This window comes from Zootoca vivipara, chromosome 6 (genome assembly GCF_963506605.1).
Source record: "Zootoca vivipara chromosome 6, rZooViv1.1, whole genome shotgun sequence".
NCBI classification, from domain to species: Eukaryota; Metazoa; Chordata; class Lepidosauria; order Squamata; family Lacertidae; genus Zootoca; species Zootoca vivipara.
The window spans coordinates 37,774,457-37,794,961 of NC_083281.1; the positions used below are offsets into that span (position 1 = coordinate 37,774,457).

General features: G+C 44.7%; 1 long non-coding RNA gene across 4 annotated transcripts in view; it reads left to right on the top strand.

Moving 5' to 3' along the window:
- Positions 1-20,505, top strand: part of LOC118087900 (uncharacterized) — a 33,882-nt gene that overhangs the window by 10,031 nt on the left and 3,346 nt on the right. For 3 of the 4 annotated variants that reach the window (XR_004692875.2, XR_004692876.2, XR_004692877.2), the window contains exon 3: positions 8,530-13,700. This is a non-coding gene — a long non-coding RNA (uncharacterized LOC118087900). Of the gene's footprint in view, positions 1-8,529; positions 13,701-20,505 lie in introns of those variants that run through there. The other variant, XR_009557747.1, reaches the window with a different exon arrangement.

Consider the following 20,505-nt stretch of genomic DNA (forward strand, 5'->3'; position numbering starts at 1 on the left):
GCTCCACTGATGAGGCTTACTAATTTCACACACACACAACACACACTTCTGGGTCTTATCAAGCTCTTGTGCTTTTACTTTACTGATATTTCTTAAACAGCATTAATGATACTCAGGATAAGACCTGTTTGAAAGAGCTTTTCTCTCTTGCAATTCAGTTTATGGGTCAAAGTGCATTATGTTAAGGCCCAACAAAGTTTTGCAAATACAGCGCAGCAGAAGAAAACAAAGGCAATGGGGGACCTTCAGTTTATGCTTAAGCCTTCAAAGATAGCATCCACAGGGACCAAGTTACACAATCAGTTGTCTCCCCGCCCTGCCCCCCACAAACACACACAGTCTGACAGGTTTACTCCAAACTACACAAGGGTAAATAGCAGGTCTGAATTCTCCCACGTGGAAAAAAAGATCCCTGCATATAGAAGACTTGCTTGCCTTGGTGAGATCTAGCTTGAACTTTCCTAGCATGTTACACATCTTTGTGCAGTGGTTCTTTGTGCAGCGGGCTTTTGTGAAAGCAAGTGCGTGCTCCTGGGAACCCTCACATAACTTGAGGGCTTGTGAACCAGCCCTACCTTATACGCCCTACCCCTGTATGCCAAATTTGATGTGGTGGGTAGGACCGCACACCTGTCCATCAGCTGACATCACAGTGATGTCAGGGTATGTGAAGCCCCTGTGAAGAAAGGCCCTGATCTGCCTTACCTCTAAGCCAGTTTGTCATGTACCTCCTGCAATTCCCTTTCAATGCAAAAAAGGGTACAGTACTTAAGAGGCCATGAAGGACCTGAGCAATTAACTCTGACTGCTTATTGGTCAGGAAGAACCAGGGTCACTCCTCCCATGAGTGGGGAGAAAAGCTTTTAAAAGTTGAGCTGCCCTTGCATCTGTTTCCCCCTGGGATCCAGGGTTCGCTTTTCTACCACCAGAGATCCAAGTTCCCTTTCCCGCAAAAGGGATCCAGGTTCTTTTTCAACATCAAACTTTCAGTGAAGAACAACTACTCTAGGCTAGGATTAGTCCAGTTTTAGAGCGACCATACGGTGGTTTATTTTGTATTCTGTTTCAACCTTCTGCCTGCTTTCCTCCTACTTTTTATTCCCAATAAAGTTTCTTAATTTGTCCAAACCTCAGGGTTTTAGAAATCCCCATGTGCCTAGATCAGGCATCCCCAAACTTTGGCCCTCCAGATGTTTTGGACTACAATTCCCATCTTCCCTGACCACTGGTCCTGTTAGCTAGGGATCATGGGAGTTGTAGGCCAAAACATCTGGAGGGCCGCAGTTTGGGGATGCCTGGCCTAGATGCTTGAAATGCCTGCTACTGAAGATTTAGGACTGGAATTGTAAATTACCAGCACGCTCTTCTGAAGTCTGGGAGAGGCCCAGAAAGTGGTTGGGCTGCCTTTACACTCTGTGTAACGCATAATGGAAGCTTGAATAATAATTTATTTAGTGCATCCCAGTTCCCCTGCCTTCGGGGCCTCAGGAATAAGTGTGACGGTGGGGGCAACAAATACTGGAGAGTAAGACCCACTAGAAACACTGCAGGGCTGTTGTGTTGCAGTTGGGCAATGAAGAGGGTGTGAGAGGCTTATTCTGGGTGCCCCTCCTTCATCACAGCCCCGACAATCAGCTGATGGTTGGTGCTTCAGAAGCCCAGTAAGCAGTGCTGCTGAAGTACTGCTGATCAGTTGATTGGCAGCACTTCAGAAGCCCTTTTAGCCCAGCCTAGCTGCCTTTTAACCTGCCCACACCTGATGCAATATATGATGTTAGGTGATTGGCAGGTGGGCATGGTTTGGCCAAAATGGCCAAATGAGGAGACCTGAGAGGTCTAATTAGGCTTCTGGCCTGCAGGTTCCCCACCCCTGACATAAGCACTCTGCCGGACAACCAGTTTATTTATTTCTAAATAAATAAAATACATTTCCGTTATGCACTTGAATCCCTCCTGCCACAGTAGAGACAGACTGGGGGCATGCAAAATCCAGAAGTGTGGGGCAACAGCCTTGACTCTCCAGCTCCTCTTTGGGGTTTCAATCTGGCAAACTTGGTCTTTCCTTGGCCTCTGCATGAAAGCTGAGGACGCTGGCCTAGCCTGAAAGCAGAAAAAAGACAGCACTGTGTGTGAGACACTGTGAGTGAAGGCAGGCAGGAGATCTATATCCACAGCCCTTCAAGGAAGACTGTGTGTGAATGGGAATGTGGGCAGGCAGAAGGATTTTGGAAACAGTGAAAAGAAGGCCCGGGGTGGGGAAAACAGGATATGTGGAGTGTGCTGGCCTGGGAGGATTCCCCGTGGCCTATTTAAAGTGTCGGTTGCAGAGCGTTTTCCTGACGATGAGGCAAGAAGCCTCTTGGGGTCTTGCTTGGTGGAAATTGTCGATAGTCTTAGCATTCCTGTGTTGTGCGGCCTGAAAAACCCAGGGAAAAGGTGAGTGGCTGCCTCAGGTCTCCCAGGCAAAACCAGATGTGAAATGAACTGTTATGTATTAGTGTATATAGTTTTCCCTCAGGTCCTTGACAGTTGTTTTAGGAGGGAACTTTAGGGGGGGACTTTGAATTATGTTTGATACATTGTTTGAGCCAGCCTCTATAAAGCAGGCCAGCTCGGCAATGCAGTTCTGTTCTGTTCTGGCTTCCGAATGAAGAGCTTCTTGAAGAATCGCTGTGTCGTCTACCCACTATTTAATATGAACAATATCTGGAATAGGGAGGGTTTGTTGCTCTCTTCCCTGGGATCATTTCCAATTTATTCAGTGGCTCTAGATGAAGTTATTATTCAATGCAACTAGGGATGGAGGAAGAATTCACCTTACTCAGATTCCAAACCAGGCTCAACTGATCTAATCCATCATTGACCCAGATTGGCTCAATGGTCAATTTCAAAATCTGCAGTCCAATGGATTCACTTCCAGGGCACACTGAGCAATGGTAACTGATGGCCATTGGGACTGGTAGGGCAGAAGGCAGAGCGACCAAGAGGTGGTGGAGGCAGAACCAAGGACAGCCAACTAATTCAAAGTTTTGCCCCCACCCTCCTCTGAGTTCAACAGAGGCAATACTGAGAGACTACAGAGGAATAAATTAATAGCCAGTGCCCCAGACTGGTTATTTATTTATCTAGTTCTATATATTGCATTTCTATCCCACCTTTTTTCCAAGGAGTTCGAGGTGGCATACATGGTTTCCCTCCTCCTCATTTAATCCCCACAACAACCCTGTGAGGCAGGTTAGAATCATAGAATCATAGAGTTGGAAGAGACCACAAGGGCCATCCAGTCCAACCCCCTGCCAAGCAGGAAACACCATCAAAGCATTCCTGACAGATGGTTGTCAAGCCTCTGCTTAAAGACCTCCAAAGAAGGAGACTCCACCACACTCCTTGGCAGCAAATTCCACTGCCGAACAGCTCTTACTGTCAGGAAGTTCTTCCTAATGTTTAGGTGGAATTTTCTTTCTTGTAGTTTGAATCCGTTGCTCCATGTCCGCTTCTCTGGAGCAGCAGAAAACAACCTTTCTCCCTCCTCTATATGACATCCTTTTATATATTTGAACATGGTTATCATATCACCCCTTAACCTTCTCTTCTCCAGGCTAAACATACCCAGCTCCCTAAGCCGTTCCTCATAAGGCATCGTTTCCAGGCCTTTGACCATTTTGGTTGCCCTCTTCTGGACACGTTCCAGCTCATCAGTATCCTTCTTGAACTGTGGTGCCCAGAACTGGACACAGTACTCCAGGTGAGGTCTGACCAGAGCAGAATACAGTGGTACTATTACTTCCCTTGATCTAGATGCTATACTCCTATTGATGCAGCCCAGAATTGCATTGGCTTTTTTAGCTGCTGCATCACACTGCTGACTCATGTCAAGTTTGTGGTCTACCAAGACTCTACCAGGTTAGGCTGACAGGCAGTGACTGAAGCCCAAGGTGAGCTTCATGACTGAATGAAGATTTGAACACCGGCCTCCCAGGTCCTAGTCCAACACACTAACCATCTATACCACACAGGTTGCAAGTAAGAAGACAGGCAGGTGGGGGCTGAGACTGGTTATCCACAGTTCCCTTGGAAGAAGGACTGACTGTTAAACCACTCTTGGGGAATTATAGGGACAGAACTACCCAAACTGTACAGAAACGTATTCATGTATGCTACTACAGTGCCAAGAATGTTACTTGCCCCAAAATGGAAAGAAGTAGTAGTCCCAGCAAAGGAAGATTGGGTACAAAAACTTACGGAATACGCAGAAATGGGCGAAACGTACCGGAAAAATAAGAGGATAACAAACTTTTTATATAAAAATGGAAATGGTTTATTAAATATTTACAGATAAGTTGTAAACAGATAAAAACATTGACAGGATTATAGTAATAACCTGCAGGGAAGCCCAGGAACCGCTTCTCCCAGTGAGAGAGGGAGGGCAGGCTCTTGGTAAAAATAACCAAGCTGTGACAATTAACAAAGATGTGGCCTGGATTCGAATCTCCCTAGTGAGAGAAGGGAGGCAAGAACCAGGCGAAGGACATGCTAAATGGGGGGACAAGAAAAAGGAAGAACTGGAGTGGGGTTGGCAGAAGGGCTGTTGGAGAGAGGGGGAGAAGCTGGAGTGGTCAAGAGACGGAGTGTGTTGATTACTTTAAGGTATTGTAACTAAAGGACGGATTAAATGGTTGGAAATTGGAAAGTATAAAGGAGCTGGTCGGGATATCCAGGGAAATGTCATCCGGGAGAAGGAGGGGGGATTTAGAAATTAAATTAGGCTGAAGCGATGTATTAGAATTGTTAGAATGGATAAGGAAGAATATTGTTAGTGAAAATTAATAGGCCAAAGGGAGTAATTAGAGGGAATAAATGGTTCATGAATTTGGATAAAAGGATTATAATTAAGTTATTATTTTAAGATTTAAATTGTTAGATTTGGAAGTGTTTAATTATGAAAATTGCTAAGATGGGATATAATCAGACTCGGGAAGGGAGGAATGGGGAAGTCGAAGTTATGACAATGTTATTAAAATGAGAGTGTTTTTTCTTTTTTCTTTTTTTTCTTTTTTTATCTTTCCTTTTTGATTGTATTTTTTCTTCTTCTTTTTTTCCTGGAATTTTCTTTTTCCAGTTTTTTGATGATATGATGTGATGTGATGATGTGATGATCTGTAATCTTAAGTTGAAAAAATTAATAAATACAATTTTAAAATAGTAATAATAATAACCTGCAGTTTCATATGAGTATATATTTAAAGTACATGAATAAATGAACAAAGTAAGTTAATTTGGATATGCAGAAGGTATTAAAAATAAATTTAAGGAATCGTAGAAAGAAGGGGTAGGAAGTCAAGTTTTGAAATGTTAAAATGACTGTAAAATTATTGAAATGTATAAACCTGAAAATTTTAAATAAAATTGGAGGGGGGGGACTGTTAAACCACTCAGAATTGTAGCTCTGTGAGGGGAAACAGAGGCCTCCTAACAGCACTCAGCACCCTTAACAAACTACACTTCCCAGGATTCTTTGGGGGAAGCCATGCCTGTCTAAAGTAGTATGATACTGCTTTAAATATATAGTGCAGCTGGGGGCCTTAGTCGCGTCCATTAATTCCAATGGGCCCATTCTGAGTATGACTCACATGGGATATAACCCGTTGTCTCTCAATGCGACCTACCTCTCAGGGTTGTTTTGAGGATAAAATGGGGGGGGGAGAACTATATACAGTACATCACTTTGAGGAAGGTGGAGTTTGTATACATATTCCCTCAAACTGTGCAGTGAGTTTCTCCAAAAGAAGGAGGACTCTGAGGCCCTTTCTCTTCCTAACTGTTAGATGTTTGCTTCCAAGGTGTCAGGTAAGAGCCCACTGGGCTTCCTTCTCTTCAGGCTTCCAGGTTCACCTCCTGAATTCCTAGTAATCCTGCCAGGTTGGACATAATCTGTTTGTTTTCTGCGCCAGGTCAGGTCAGAACAGTCAGCTCTGATAAGATTAAATAATCGCACACCAGGTTGTGGATTTTGGCTGATGGGAAGTGAGGGTGGGGTGTGCGGTTATGCTGTGTTATCTGAGAGACATCCCTCCCTCCCCCCACCATCACAATTTCCTCTCAGCAAGCTTATTTGTTTATTTGATATTTTTCTATCCCACCTTTCTTCCCAGCTGGGCTTCAGGTTTTAGTGTGGGGAGCTGCAAATAGAAGTATTCCGTGATACAGGATGGAAATATAACTACTGTAGTAGTGATATTGCAGACGTTCAAATATTGTGCATAGGATGGCTGATGCCACGAGAAGAATGCATACATGGACAAGAGCTTATTTCACAATATAATTGTTAGTCTTTAAGATGCCACAGGACTTTTTGGCAGTTTCACTGTGGAATCCTTACATTTTCTGAAAGTGTATTAGGGATCGATGAATCGCCCACTTTAGTTTCTCTGTTTCTTCCCCCACCCCCCACAAGCTTTAAATACACACCATTGCTGCATGAGTTTGTGATTTTTTTTATTTTAAAAGGTCTGTAATTATAATGTGCATTTTCTTGTTCATTTTTGCCTAATGCTGTACACACATTTTTTGCAAGCAATTGCAGCAAATAGAATGGATTGTTGTACATTGTTGTCATAAATATATGGGTTCCCCCCCACACATTTCACACACTATATCCATTTTTGTATGCATATTCAGGTTGGAGAGCTGCATGGCAAGATTTGGAGAAGGTGCAGATTTTGAAGGATGGTTGCATGTCAGTTCTTGTATTGTTTCAGGAAGTGTGAATTAAGCAAATAAATGCTTTCCCCAACCCTAACTGCATTTCAGATTGCAAATTTCCCCCTTCCTTTGGGTGGGTGGGTAGAATCTAACATTGTGCTCTATTTGACTGGGATAGAATGCAAAGAACAGGATTGCAAGACCAAGGGGTGGGATCCGGGCTGCGAGAAGACTTTTTTTTATTAAAAAAAAAGAGTTTAAAGATCTTTGCCTTCCTAAACCTTTAGCAGAAGAATGGCCAACTTATTTTCAGAGCTTTCTCTGAAATCATGAGAGCTGGTTTCAGAGCTTTCTCTGAAATCATGAGAGCTGTTAGTTTAAAAGGGGGCAAAGAAAACATCTACCAAGGTTTCCTAATGCAGGAAATGAAAAGGGTGCTGAGACCTGGCCTCCCAAGGCCGATTGGAGCACTTCCATCACAGCCAGGTATGTCCCCTCAGAGCCCCCTGACTGAGGATGCGGGCCATCAGGGAGCAATTTGACAAAGTCTCCCTCAAACCTGGAGTTGACCTTGCTGGTTAGCCTGAAAGGAAGGTGTGGGGAACCTTAGGCCCAGGAGCTTAGGCCTTCCTATCTGGCCCGTGGAACTCTCCCCAGGCCACACACCTCACGGGCACTGCTCTTCATCTTCCTCCTGGAGTGTTTTTGCCTGGTTGGAATGAGTTCTTGACAATGCCACTTGCCTGCCTGGATGGAGGATAGAGGGGTAGAAATGCCACTTGCCTGCCTGGATGGAGGATAGAGGGGTAGAAAGATAAATTTTACTGGTACATTCATGGCTCTGCCCAGGTTTGCCTCTGGCTCCTCCCACCACTGCTATGCGGCCCTCCGAAGGTTGCATTGAAGGCAATATGGCCATTGAGTTGATAAAGGTTTCCCACCCCTGCTGAAAGACAGTCACATTTTCCTCAATTAACCTATCTCACAGAAAGTTTAATAGTGGGAGGGCAACAGCCCTTTGTGGGAGCCTAGGTGTGTTACAAGAAAGCAGAAGAATCTGTTTTCATTTGTGAGACATCTGATATGCAGGTTCCCTTGGGGTCTCGGATGGGGAGCCAGGATGTCTCACAAATGAAACCAGACTCCTCAGTTATGCAGCAGAGAGTAAAGAATGGTGGTGGCAGAACAAAGTGTGGTCAGGGGTGTTGTGTATTAAAGCAATAGCACAGCCAAGCATGTATTATAATATAGAATTTATTGTATTGTATTACAGAGTTTGTTTGAATGTACAAAATCCAGCGGGAACGTCTATTATATGCTGGTTCAGGGTGCAGGATTTGGATCCTCTGCCGGATTGGTTTCCGCGAGAGGGAATCCGTGCCATTGGTTCCTGCCAAAATGTATCTTTTCCCTGCTAGTCCTCTGTTATTATATAAGCCCCAGTTTTCCCCCATTCCTGTGTTCTGGCTCTTACCTCTTCTTTGAAGTAAATAGATGTTGTACCAGATCCTCGCCTCCAGCTTCTTATCTGCACTGGGCTGAAATTACTGAATACCCATTACACAACAAGGATGATAGATGAATGGACAGAACTATCAGTCCACTGATAGTTTTGTTATAATTATTATTTGGATATATTATTAATATTGTTCTGTTTATGTTTTTTGTCTTTGGTAATCTTTTTCTTCTTTTTTTCTCTTTCAGTTTCATATTATTTATATTTTGGTTGTTTTGTATGTTTATATTCTCTTTTTAGTATGTTTGTGAGTGTAATGTCTAAATAATTCTAAATAAAGTTTGTTTAATTTTTTTTTATAAAAAAAATAGATGAATGGACAGGGGCTGCTGTGTGAGAGAGCTGTATCGAACCAGGACTTCAAAGTCCATCCATGTTGTCAAACTGCATTCCAAAGGCCACGGGGAACTTTTGGCAACCTCTGTGAAAAGTGAGTTATGGCTCTGCAGATACAGCATCCACGTCTTTCTGTGATTTGCGTCCAATGGATCTGCACAGTTGGATCGTGACTAAACCATAGTGCTATGATCCAGAATAGGCAGGCTCCTCAATGCTACTTCAAACCTCGGCCTAAATGTGTAACAAGAGAACTGCTGACATGTGCATCTCTGCCTAGAAACCTCATGCAAATGTTGACCTGAAGCCTTGCCCCAAAGGCTTGTCTTGGGGGCAAAGGAAAAGCAATCTGCTGCCCCACAACAGAACAGGACTCTTGCACCCTTAATAAAGCTTGTCACGCAAGCCACACTTGCTGAAATCCCCTCTTCTACACAACTATTAAAGGTGCCCGGGTCCTGCTGTATTTTCCCACCTGGCTGTCCAGCAATTGCAGAGAAATATCGCGACAGGGGAAATTACAGCAAAACCTTGCAAATAAGTCCACAAACATTACTTATCCACAAATGACCATGTTAAGCCTGAGGAATGGCCTGGTTGTCAAGCAGTTCACAGAGGTTTCCTGGCCTGCGGAAGAATCCTTTGAAGCCAATTCTAATTCACTACAGATGAGGTGGCAAGTGAATAGCCCGGGTCCCTCCAGGCACCCTTCTTATCGTGCCTTCATGATGATTTGTGCTCATGATGGTATTGAGGCAGATAAAAGTGATCCTGCTTTCCATACTGTTTGTGCAGGCAAATGTTTTCAGGTTGGACATTCAGCTTTGTTTCCAACCAGCACATGTCCCACTGTTTCCTGCTGAAATCCTGTAACTTTTTATATTACAAATGTTCTGGTTGTTTTTGTTTTTTTAAAAAAATTGTGCTTAATGCGGCAATATTGGGAAAGTATTGCAGAACAACTACTAAAGATGTGAGGATGGTCCCTCACTGCAGTATAAATCCACCATACATTATCACATTCAACGACATGTTGCATCAACTCCTCCGTCTGCACAATATTCTGGTGAAGCCTTTTCTGGTTCCTCACTTCTGATGAAGGAGGTTGTCAGAAAAGAGCTCAGCAAATGAGTCTTAGGGCCCATCCACACTTAGATAGATAGATAGTTTATTATGGCCATAGGCCCATATTCAATACCAATATACATTGTACAACAAAGCAAATATGACAAAATAAAACTAAAAAATTAAAATACATATCTAAAATCATAAATTTCTAAATTCCATTAAAATAAGAGCAATACAGCACTTAAAATATCAGATTATCACTATAAATCAGTATTATTTAAGCGAAATCAATAATCATAAAGTAATCCATTTTTTCTCTTATAAGCTGAGACTGTAATCAGAAACCTGGCAAAAAAAAGGGACCTACTCAGATCAGAATCTTGCAGTAAATGTGTTACCTGTGTTTCCAAGGAGTCACCCGAGGTTTCCAATAATAAAGGGGACAAAAATCTGGTCCAAGAAACTGAATACAGTGGACAGCAAAATAGTATATGTTGTAAGGATTCAATAGATCTATTATCACATACACACACAGCTGAAATCTGACCTTTGGAAAATCTATTGTTCATAACATTAGAAGGAAAGGCATTAAATCTTGCCTTAATAAAGGCGTATCTGTGGACCGCTACAGACAAGGAAGTCAAATAAGATGGTATCTGCTGGGAAGGCACTATGCCAAGATTTAGTGGTGAGCAAGTGCCACTACCCAGAATGGTGTTTTGTTGGAGGTCAATCTCCTCAAGTTTTTGAATGAGAGTTCTTTTAGCCGTGGCTAGGTCCAGTTTTAATAGTTCTGATGGGGACAATCCATAGGTCACTACTTTAGAATGGATCTCTCTTGCCCATGGGCTGGGAAAATCATCCCTCCAAAGACATTGAATCAGGTACAGATTCGGGAGCCTATGCCATAAGGACAACCAATAGCAAAGGCTGCGCCTCCAAAGAGTATTTTCTAAAGATGTAGTTTTTAATTCTAAGCGAATAGCCACATTGCTAACGCACTGAGGGAGTTTTAACAGCCGTCTTAGGAATTGGTTTTGAATTACCTCCAAGGGCATAAAATTTACTGCGGTCCCCCATAAAGGGACAGCATATGCCAGTGTCGTGATCACTTTGGCTTTAAATACCTTCAGGGCAGATGGCACATGAAGAGACCCATCGGAAAAGAAAAGGCACAAAAGCGCAAAAGAAAGGGCTTTAGCCTTATTTGAAATATATGCAATATGCGCCTTCCAACCCAGATTGTATTGGAGAAAAACTCCCAAATATTGAAATTTATAAACCTGTTCAATAGGTTTTCCATCTAATTGCCACTTATAGGATTTTTGATTTTTTGAGAAAATTAGTACTTTTGATTTAGATTGATTTATAGTAAGGGAATTGGTTTTACAGTATGAAACAAATATTTTAAGTGCTCTCCTAAGGCCAATTCTTGAAAAGGACAAAATTACTGCATCATCAGCATAGAGTAGTAATGGGCATCGATAGTTTGCAAGACGGGGGGCATGAATGGTTGTCTGAGATTCAGCCAATGGTATCCTCATGTCACTAATAAATAAATTGAAAAGAAAAGGAGCTAGGATACAACCTTGACGGACTCCTCTGTTGATGGGCACAGAGTTTGTGAGATCGCCGGCTGGGGTTATTCTCACCCTAGCAGCTGACCCCTCATGCAGCTGAGTTATTAGCCACAGAAGTCTTCTGTCAATTCCCCATCGAACCAACTTTTCCCAGAGTAACCTCCTGGGGATGCTGTCAAATGCAGCCTTAAGGTCGATAAAAGCCGCACAGAGTTGGCCTTGGTTCGGGCTAGATGGTGCAAAACTAAAACATGGTCCGTTGTTGACTGGTTCGGTCTGAATCCTGCTTGCTCAGGGCCTATCAGTTTCTTTTCTTCAGCCCATTGAGTAAGTCTACTCAACAGAAAACGTGCGTATATCTTTCCAATTATTGACAATAGGCTAATATTCCTGTAATTCTCCAGATCATCTGGGGAGCCTTTTTTATATATAGGAAATATAATAGCATCCTTCCATATTTTTGGTACCCTTCCAGTTGCATTAATGGCATCGAAGGTAACAGCATCCACACTTAGGTTTGTCCCATGATTTCAAGTTACAGGTTCAAGAGGTTTGGTGGTGGTTGCTTTTTTGTCCTGCCATTATCCCTGGGAAAGCCTGCTTTGGGGAACAAGCGTTCCTCACATTGCTGGGCCCTGAAAATGAGCCACCTCCCTCCCATTCTCATGGCACCTTCTGGATTGCTGTGGTCCAGTGGTATACTATGGGTTGCGCCCCTAAGAATTTTTGCACCTGGGGCAACTGCCCCTGTGGTCTCCCCACGCTACACCACTGTTTAAAGGTACAGTATAACATATACCCAGCCTAAGTAGGTGTAGTGGTTAGAATAGGTTAGACTAGGACTGGTGAGACCCCTGCTTTAATTCAGCAGGAGGCTCTTTGAGTGATCTATCTGAGGCCAGTCACTGACCTTGTTCACATGCAATAATAAGCTATTTGTGGGGGTGGAGAACCACAAGTCCAGAAGCTAAATGTGACCCCCCCCTCTGACAGGTGCCACTCTCTGGTGCTTGTGACTCACTCCAGACCCTTCACTGGCCCTGCTCTAAGTTTCGTGCTGTTTTGTAAAACAGCATGTTATTTTGCATTTTAGTATTTCATACCCTCCAACATGTCTCCTATGATAATAGAGACGTCCTAAGGAAAAGCGGGACAGTCTGGGATCAAATCAGAAACCGGGATGGCTTCTCTAAATCAGGGACGTCCCTGGAAAATAGGGACACTTGGAGGGTCTGGTTTGTTTGTTTGTTTGAATTACACATGAGGGGCACCATAATCTTTTTAGTGCTTAGGGCCTCTAAAGGTCTTAATCTGGCACTGAACCCTGGTCTCCCAGGTGCTCTTTGTCCAACACTTCAACCACTATTGGCTCTCTAAGGTTACAGCTGCACTACTTAAAGCACTCTTATATCACTTTAACAGCCATAGCTCCCCCCAAAGATTCCTGGGATTCCTGCTGTTTGTTAAGAGTGCTAGAAATTGTAGCTCTTTGCATGGGTCTCCCAGCAACTCTCTGCACCCTTAACAAACGTTTGAAGTTGTACAAGAGTGCTTTAAATGTATGGCGTGGGGTGACCGCAATCAGTTCCCCCAACTCTCCACCAGCTTGTCCAGGATTTGCCTGTCCTGGCTGCCTTGACACTGAGCTTCATAGCAGAGGCTAGTTGGAAGGAACCACATTGTTCTTCCTTTGTTGCTGCCAACACAGGCCCGTGGGTGGCCAAGAATGTCTGCATACTTGAGCCAGCCAATCATCTATCAGGATTGTGTTCTGACTTCCTAGGAGCCAATGAAAGACAGGTGCTCTCAAAAGGCAGGAGAGGGTGGTGAAGAGGACCAGGGTGTGCTGGAACACCTGGCCTCTCTTCTAGGGCACAGCTGGCTTCCATCCTATTGAGAGAACCAATGTTTACTCAACCTTTTAAACCTGTCAAGCACTATGTGCAAAGGACTTGTGGTCATTATAACTCTGGGTGCTCCCATGGCAAATGTTTGCAAAGTGTCCCTGGGAGCCTTGATTGAAAACCCTTCAAAAACCAGAGCTTGGATAGTCATGTTGTGTAGTTAAGTCCCCAGCCAAGAGAGACAGAGTCTCTCTGTCTCCCTCTCTCTCCCCCCCTCTCTCTCACACACCCCACTCAAGGGCCAAACTAGTACCCTGCTTGCATAAGAGATAGCTTTCGAAAGACTAAGGCCCCCATCTGCACTGAAGGTAAAGTAGTATAATACCACTTTACACAAAGTGTAAAGTGGGGTGTTAATCCTATTATGTAAAACTTAGTTGACAAACTTAGTTGGTATCTAAGGTGCTACTGGAAGGATTTTTTTTATTTTTTGTTTCGACTACATCAGACCCACACGGCTACCTACCTGTAACCACTTTACACAGTCATAACTTTCTCCAAAGAATCCTGGGAACTGTAGTTTGTTAAGGGTGCCGAGAGTTATTAAGAACCACTGCTTCACTCACAGCAGGGGCGTACCCAGGATCAAAACTAGGGGGGGGGGAGCCATGGTCATTCAGGGGCGGGGCCAAGGCACGGGAGGGGAGGGGCCACAAAGTGGGAATGTGGGTGGGGCTGCAGGGCCAGCGGGTCCGACAACACTGCGGTGGCGGCTGCAGCCGCTAAATGAACCCCCTAAACTCTCTCACACGAAATTCCCCTGCTCTGAAGACACCGCTCCCATCCATTTACGGCCTAACCACCCCCCTGAAAAACCCCTTTGGGCTCCGCTTTCCCTCCTCCGGGTCCCCCCGAAGCCTTGCCAGTTCCCACCCTATATATCTGGGATGGGGAAGGGGCTCAGAGGTCTGGGAGGCCTGGGAAGATACCGGGGACCCCCCGCCAAGCTGAGACCCTCAACGAAGAAGAAGAAGCTGCCACCGCCGCCTCCCCATCGCGAGGGAGCAAAAGATGGGAAAGGTGGGGTGGCGCAGCGCAGGCCAGCGAGCGAGCCCCCCCAGCTGCGACCCTATGGCGGCGACAGCAGCTCCCCCACCCTCAACGCCCCTCTCTTGGCAGGGGCAGTGAGGGAGAGCGGCTGTTGGGGGGCGCATTGTAAAGAAGGAAACAGCAGCCAATGCCCGGAGAGGGCAATGCACGCAGGGGGAGCGGAGAGCTGTGCCGCCCCCCAAGGCGGCTCCTTTCCTATTGCCTGGGGTGGGGGGGCAGCGAGGAAGGGTCGCTGCCGCTGGGCTACTCCTGCCGCTGGCAATCCGGCGCAAACCCCCCCCCCCGCAGCTTCCTTGCAGCAGCTGCGGGCGCCGCCTTCAGGCGCCGCCCCCCGCCCCTCCTTTGCGGGTTTCTGCTGCTTTTGCCCGCCGAGGCTGAACTGGCTCCTGTCGGTGCACTTCCTCTCCCAGCCCAGGAGGAGTCTCAGTAGCAACTCCTAACTCGGGGGGTAGGTGGGGGTGCGGAGGGGGGGAAGGGGGCGATTCCCAGGTCGCTGTGCCGACGATTGCAGTGCAGCCTACCGGGAGGCAGAGCACGGCAGCGGCTGCAACCAATACAGGGAGCCACGTCTCCTTCGCTTGCCAGCCCAGCAGAACTCTTAGGCAGGAGAGGTTGCCACCCGGCAGGGCTTTCCATTGGGAGGCGCGAAGGCTTTAGTGGGTGGGGATTGGTGCAAATGTAGGCAGGGCAGGCTGAGAGGAGGAGCCGCCGCCGAGGAGCCGTGGCACCAGCAGCGTTTCCTCCCCCCCCCCCGTGTCAACAAGCGGGGCGCCTGCGCCGGGTATTTGCTTCCCTAGTCGCGCCCACGGTTTGGCCTTCTAGGGGGGGCAGATGCCCCCCTGCCCCATGCTGGGTACGCCCATGACTCACAGAGCTATAGTATAGTACAGAGTAGTTTAACAGTGGGTCCCTCTTCCCAGGGAACTCTTGCAACCACAGCTCACCCTTAAAAAACTGTAGTTTCCAGGATTCGTTGGAAGAAGCCACGACTGTTTAAAGTCTGGTGAAGCTTTAAACGTGTCGTGCAGATGGGGCTTAATAAAAGGTGATGGTGGGCTCAAATGCAAGGTAATGGAACATTCATGCTAAATTTGTAATAGGTACAAACTATTGATATCAGTTGGTGGGTACAAGACACCCTGAATCCCAGATCAGTCTAGTGTTAGAATGTAATTAAGGCTTATGTGTTAAAACTGTGTGTCAGACTCTCACGTGTTAGAATCTAATCAAGACCCATGTGTATTAAGCTGTATGTCCAGTGCCACTTTAATCCTGGGAAATCAATAAGAATTAAAAAAAAACTAATTAAGTCATGCTAAGTTCCTTTCATGTGGTAGCCTGGGGATGAGCCAATAAAGCAACATAAAATATCAAGGGCAGATCTCACCTGGAAATGAGTGGACTGCCTCACTTAATTGAGAATTAGTTTAAAAGACAATGCTAGTGTTTTAGGTTAGGTTTTAGGATTGGAGTTAGGAGCTATGCAACCGAATTAGTAAGCAGTGGCTGGAGAGTCAGAGAGCAACATTTGAGAGCAATGGTTGGGGTTGGCTTAAGTCCAAGGCTGTCTTAGCTATGGGAGAAGCCCAGAACCTCTTGGGGTGTTTATGCTGTGAATCCCTCCATTGTAGGCTCCGGTTGTATATATGTGTAAATAAACCATATATCATAAAGACACCACAGTCTCCGCTGTGCCTCATTTCAAAAGGAAACACTGTCCCTGGGTAAGCACACCTTGAACCCCTGAAATCTCGCACTGCTGTGAAAATTGGAGGTGGCATGTAACAGTATGTTCCAGGCAGCTCAGGTTTTGCCAAGGTTCATTGCCAAGAAGCTGGCAATTTTACAAAGAATTGTAAAAGCTTAGGTTTTTCAAGGCCCTGAGGGAGGGAGTGAATTTTGTATAATTAATAAAATAATAAGCCTACATGTTGCACAGAAAGAGCTGGTAAACATCGGAACTGTGATGCTTTAGACTGCAGGCAGCAATCAGTTTGAAAGTTTCCTCAAGTAGAAAAATTCTCAGCCTGAAAAAGGCTATTGCAACAGAAAGAAATATTTAATGTACTGGTAGCCCTTTCCCTGGTGAGACCAACATGTAGACCAACACAGTAGCATAGTGTGTGTTGCCAGTGCCCAGGGCAAGGTTTCACCCCCTAGCCTCCTTGCGTGTGTTGCGCAGGAGGCAACAAGAGGACTTCGTTGTGCCCCTGAAGCATTATTAGGATAATAGAAAACTTTGGTAAGGTGGCAGGTTTTTAATTGAACACGTCAAAGGCGAAATTATTGACCAAAAATGTACCAATTCAAGAAAGGAAAGATTTAGAGGAAATATTTGGGTTGAAAATCTGCAATAAAGCAAAATACCTGGGCACCTGGATTTCTCCAAAGAATATCAATCTGTTTCAGGACAATAACCTGACAGCCTGGGAAGAGATTTTTAAAAACCTCGACATTTGGAGCAGGCTAAATGTATTCTTTTCAGGAAGGATCTTGATTATAAAAATGAGTGTGCTTCCCAAATTATTATTTTTATTCCAATCAATTCCAATTCTGGGTGGGGCAGACCCCCTCAAGGAATGGCAACAACGTATATAAAAATTCATCTGGCACAGGAAAAGACCCCAAATTAAACACCAAATCTTAATTGATATTAAGGATAGAGGAGGCTTTTCCCTGCCAGATTTAGGTCTGTATTATGAGGCGGCCTGTCTCACCTGGCTAAAGGAGTGGAACACACTCAAAAACCCAGAACTGTTGGACTTGGAAGGGTATAATAACACGTACGGCTGGCATGCTTACCTGGGTTATGGGAAGGTCAGAGTTCATAGGAACTTTCTGAACCAGAAAATCCCTCTACCTGGTCTGGGAAAAATATAAGGACCTTCTTGAGCCAAAAGTGCCTTGGAAGAACACAAGTGGAAACTGGCCAGTTTACAAATCATTATTAAAAGAAGAAGAAAACCAGCTCAAAGTTAAAAACTTTTTAGAAATAAAAGATCAGGTGTTGGACTGGTTTCAATCTTATCAATTATTTGAAACTTTTAAAAAGGATTTGTGACGGAGATTTCCAATTTTGAATCCAATCTAGTAAACTCTGGACCAAAATCCTTTCTAAAACGTAGTGACTCCTCGTCGAGGAGGAGGTTAAATCAGCAATGATAAAATGAGCGTAAGACCTCGGCCACAACATAGAGATGAGTCAATGGGAACACCTTTGGAAAGTTAATTGGAAATTTACAACATGTTCTACGTTAAGGGAGAATCTCCAAAAGATGCTATACTGTATAGACGGTATTTAACCCCCTGTAAACACTCCAAAATGTATAAAAGTGTACCAAATACATGCTGGAGATGTGGAGAGCCGGGTGGAACTCTGTTCCACATGTGGTGGCTATGCAAAAAGATTAAAACCTTTTGGAATGATATATACATAGAGCTCAAAACAATGCTAAATATAACCTTCCTAAAACAAACCAGAAACATTTTTATTGGGTATAACAGGTCCAGATATTGTCAGGAAGATAAGAAAAGTCTTTCTGTATGCCACCACTGCCACAAGGTTGGCAGGAGCTGGGACCGAGCAATGGGAGCTCCCCTTAAAGAATAAGTGTTGCAACCTGAACTCGGTTGCAGCCTTTGAGTAATCTCTGTGAATAATCTAGGCTAAAGGGGAAAAATAGATATATATACACACACATGAATATTATTATTTTATTATTAATATATTGATAAGCTGAGGCAATAGGTTTATTAGAGTGGGGGGGAATAGAAAGGATGGGAAGTCAAGTTTATGTACCAGAAGCATTGTAGGAAGACTCATATTCTTTTGTTGGACTTTTGTTTTGACAAAATCGATTTATGTGAAATAAGGATGATATGTCTTCGATGTATTGATGTAATTATGGATAATAAAGTAATTAGTGGGTGGGGGAAAAAAGAGACTGGTAATGCGCATCCCCCGCTGGTAGTCTGAAGTGGCACATTCCACTCTCCTACCACATTCTGTTGCACAAGTTGACCCAGCCTAATAAAGCCGTTCTTGTGAATGTCCTTTCCTTTGATGTAACTCCTTCAGCAATTTAAAGTTTTCCCTTAGAGATAATCTTGCTTGGGAAAGCACAGTGAGGAAATAAATGTTAATTAACTAATCCAGAATGCGGCAGCTAGACTGGTGACAGTCTACATTGGCTCCCAGTATGTTTCAGAGCACAATTCAAAGTGTTGGTGCTGACCTTTAAAGCCCTAAACAGTCTCGGCCCAGTATACCTAAAGGAGTGTCTCCACCCCCATCATTCTGCCCGGACACTGAGGTCCAGCGCTGAGGGCCTTCTGGCAGTTACCTCACTGCGAGAAGTGAGGTTACAGGGAACCAGGCAGAGGGCCTTCTCGGTAGTGGCATCCGTCCTGTGGAACGCCCTCCCATCAGATGTCAGGGTAATAAATAACTACCTGACTTTTAGAAGACATCTGATGGCAACCCTGTATCGGGAAATCTTTAATGTCTAATGTTTTGCCCTTTTTTATGTGCTGTAAGCCGCCCAGACTGGCTGGGGAAACCCTGCCGGATGGATGGGGTATAAATAATGAAATTATTCTTATTCTTATTACAGTACTAGCATGTTTGGTAATACCAATTAATACCAAGTTATTCCCTGCAGTGCTGTCTTTGATCTTAAAGCAGGATAGATGGAGATAAGTCCCTGAACCAAAGCCTTCCCAGTAATGGCTGGGGAAGACTGGGATGACATACAGTATCGGCTTATCTGCTAGGAGGAGGCCTGGATTATTCTCTTGCCAACACTTGGTTGTGATATTGAGAAAGTGGCACATATAGATCAGGCTTTGCACCCTCCTCAGAGTCCTTTCAGAGGATGAAGCACAGAACCTCCCCACCTGAATGACTGCATAATGCAGCACAACCTCAAAACAGCTCAGCTTCCACATTTGACTGAAGACGAGGGAGCATGGAGCAAAGGTATTATTCCCCCACATTAAAACAACAAGGCAAGGAGAAAGCTAGAACATCAAGGAAGACAATCTTCTAGCCCAGCCCTCTTCCTCTTGTGCTAGTTTTCTACCTGCAGTGAGGTGGTATTTTTGTGTTTTTTACTTGGGGGATTCAAACTGAGCTCTGAGTTCAGAAGCAAGGGTTATATCACACCATCTGATTTCACCATCTGCTCTGTCATTTTGGCTCCTAGTGGTGTCACTCAGCAGAATGTGCTGTGGAAGGCTTCATAACTCTATGTATCCAGAAATAAAGGGAACAAGAATACCATATTCATATCCGACTCAGCTGGAACTGTGCAGGCCTAAGATACTTTATGGGAAGAGCCTCAAAACAGAATATACGTGAACCTGGGTACAATCTTCTCTTTCTCTCATTTACGCTCTCTCTCTCTCTCTCTCCTTGTTCCGTCTCTCATTTACTCTCTTGTTCCCCCTCTCTTCTTTCCCTTCTCATTTTCTCTCTCGTTCATTTGCTCATTTTCCCTCTGCTTCTCCCTCTTGTTCCCTTTGCCACACCATGCATTTAAAGCACACTCAGTGTACATTTAAAGCACATGACCAAAGAATCCAGGAAACTAGTTTGTTAAGGGTGCTGGGAATTGTAGCTTGGTAGGGGGAGCTACAGTTCCCAGGATTCTTGGGGGGAAGATATGTGATTTAAATTCCCTTTAACTGCATGGTGCAGATGTGACACAACCTGCCCTTTCTCTCCAGTCACGTGATCTTTTGTTGTGTTGTCATCCCTTATCTCTGAGACGCTTCACAACCTGGCATTCCAAAGGTTACACGGCTGCTTGTTCAATTGCTCCCATCAGCGCTTAACCCTGCTTCCAAGGGAATGAGGCTCCTCGGACAGGCTGTGAAAATTGGTTTGCTCTCTGGACCCTGCTCAGAGCCGGAGGGAGAGAAGCACATGGACCACAGCCTGACCCCCCAAAAATGCAGCATCTGGGATTGTGGGGTGGCAAATGTATGTGAACTGAGAAGCAGGTAGCAGTTTTACACATGCATGCCCCCCTGCAGGGGTGCAATTAGGAAATTTTAGAGTTTGGGGGTGGCTGCTGTTTAGATAGCAGTACAGGGTGTCCCTGTGTTCTGCATTACAGAGGACAGTGCTCAATTTGAAGGAGTCCTCTACTTGAAAGCCTTCCTGGTCCAAGTTTGGTTCAAAGATAAAGATTCTAAGAAGGGAGAGCAGGAGGGCCCTTGAAGATCCATAACTTGTTGGCACCTGGGCAGCAGAATGAGAAGATGCACACACAGTTCACCTGTAGGCCAGTGTCTTCCCCACTATGGTGTGATGTGCTGCATTTTGATTTAAACAACGTTTATGTTT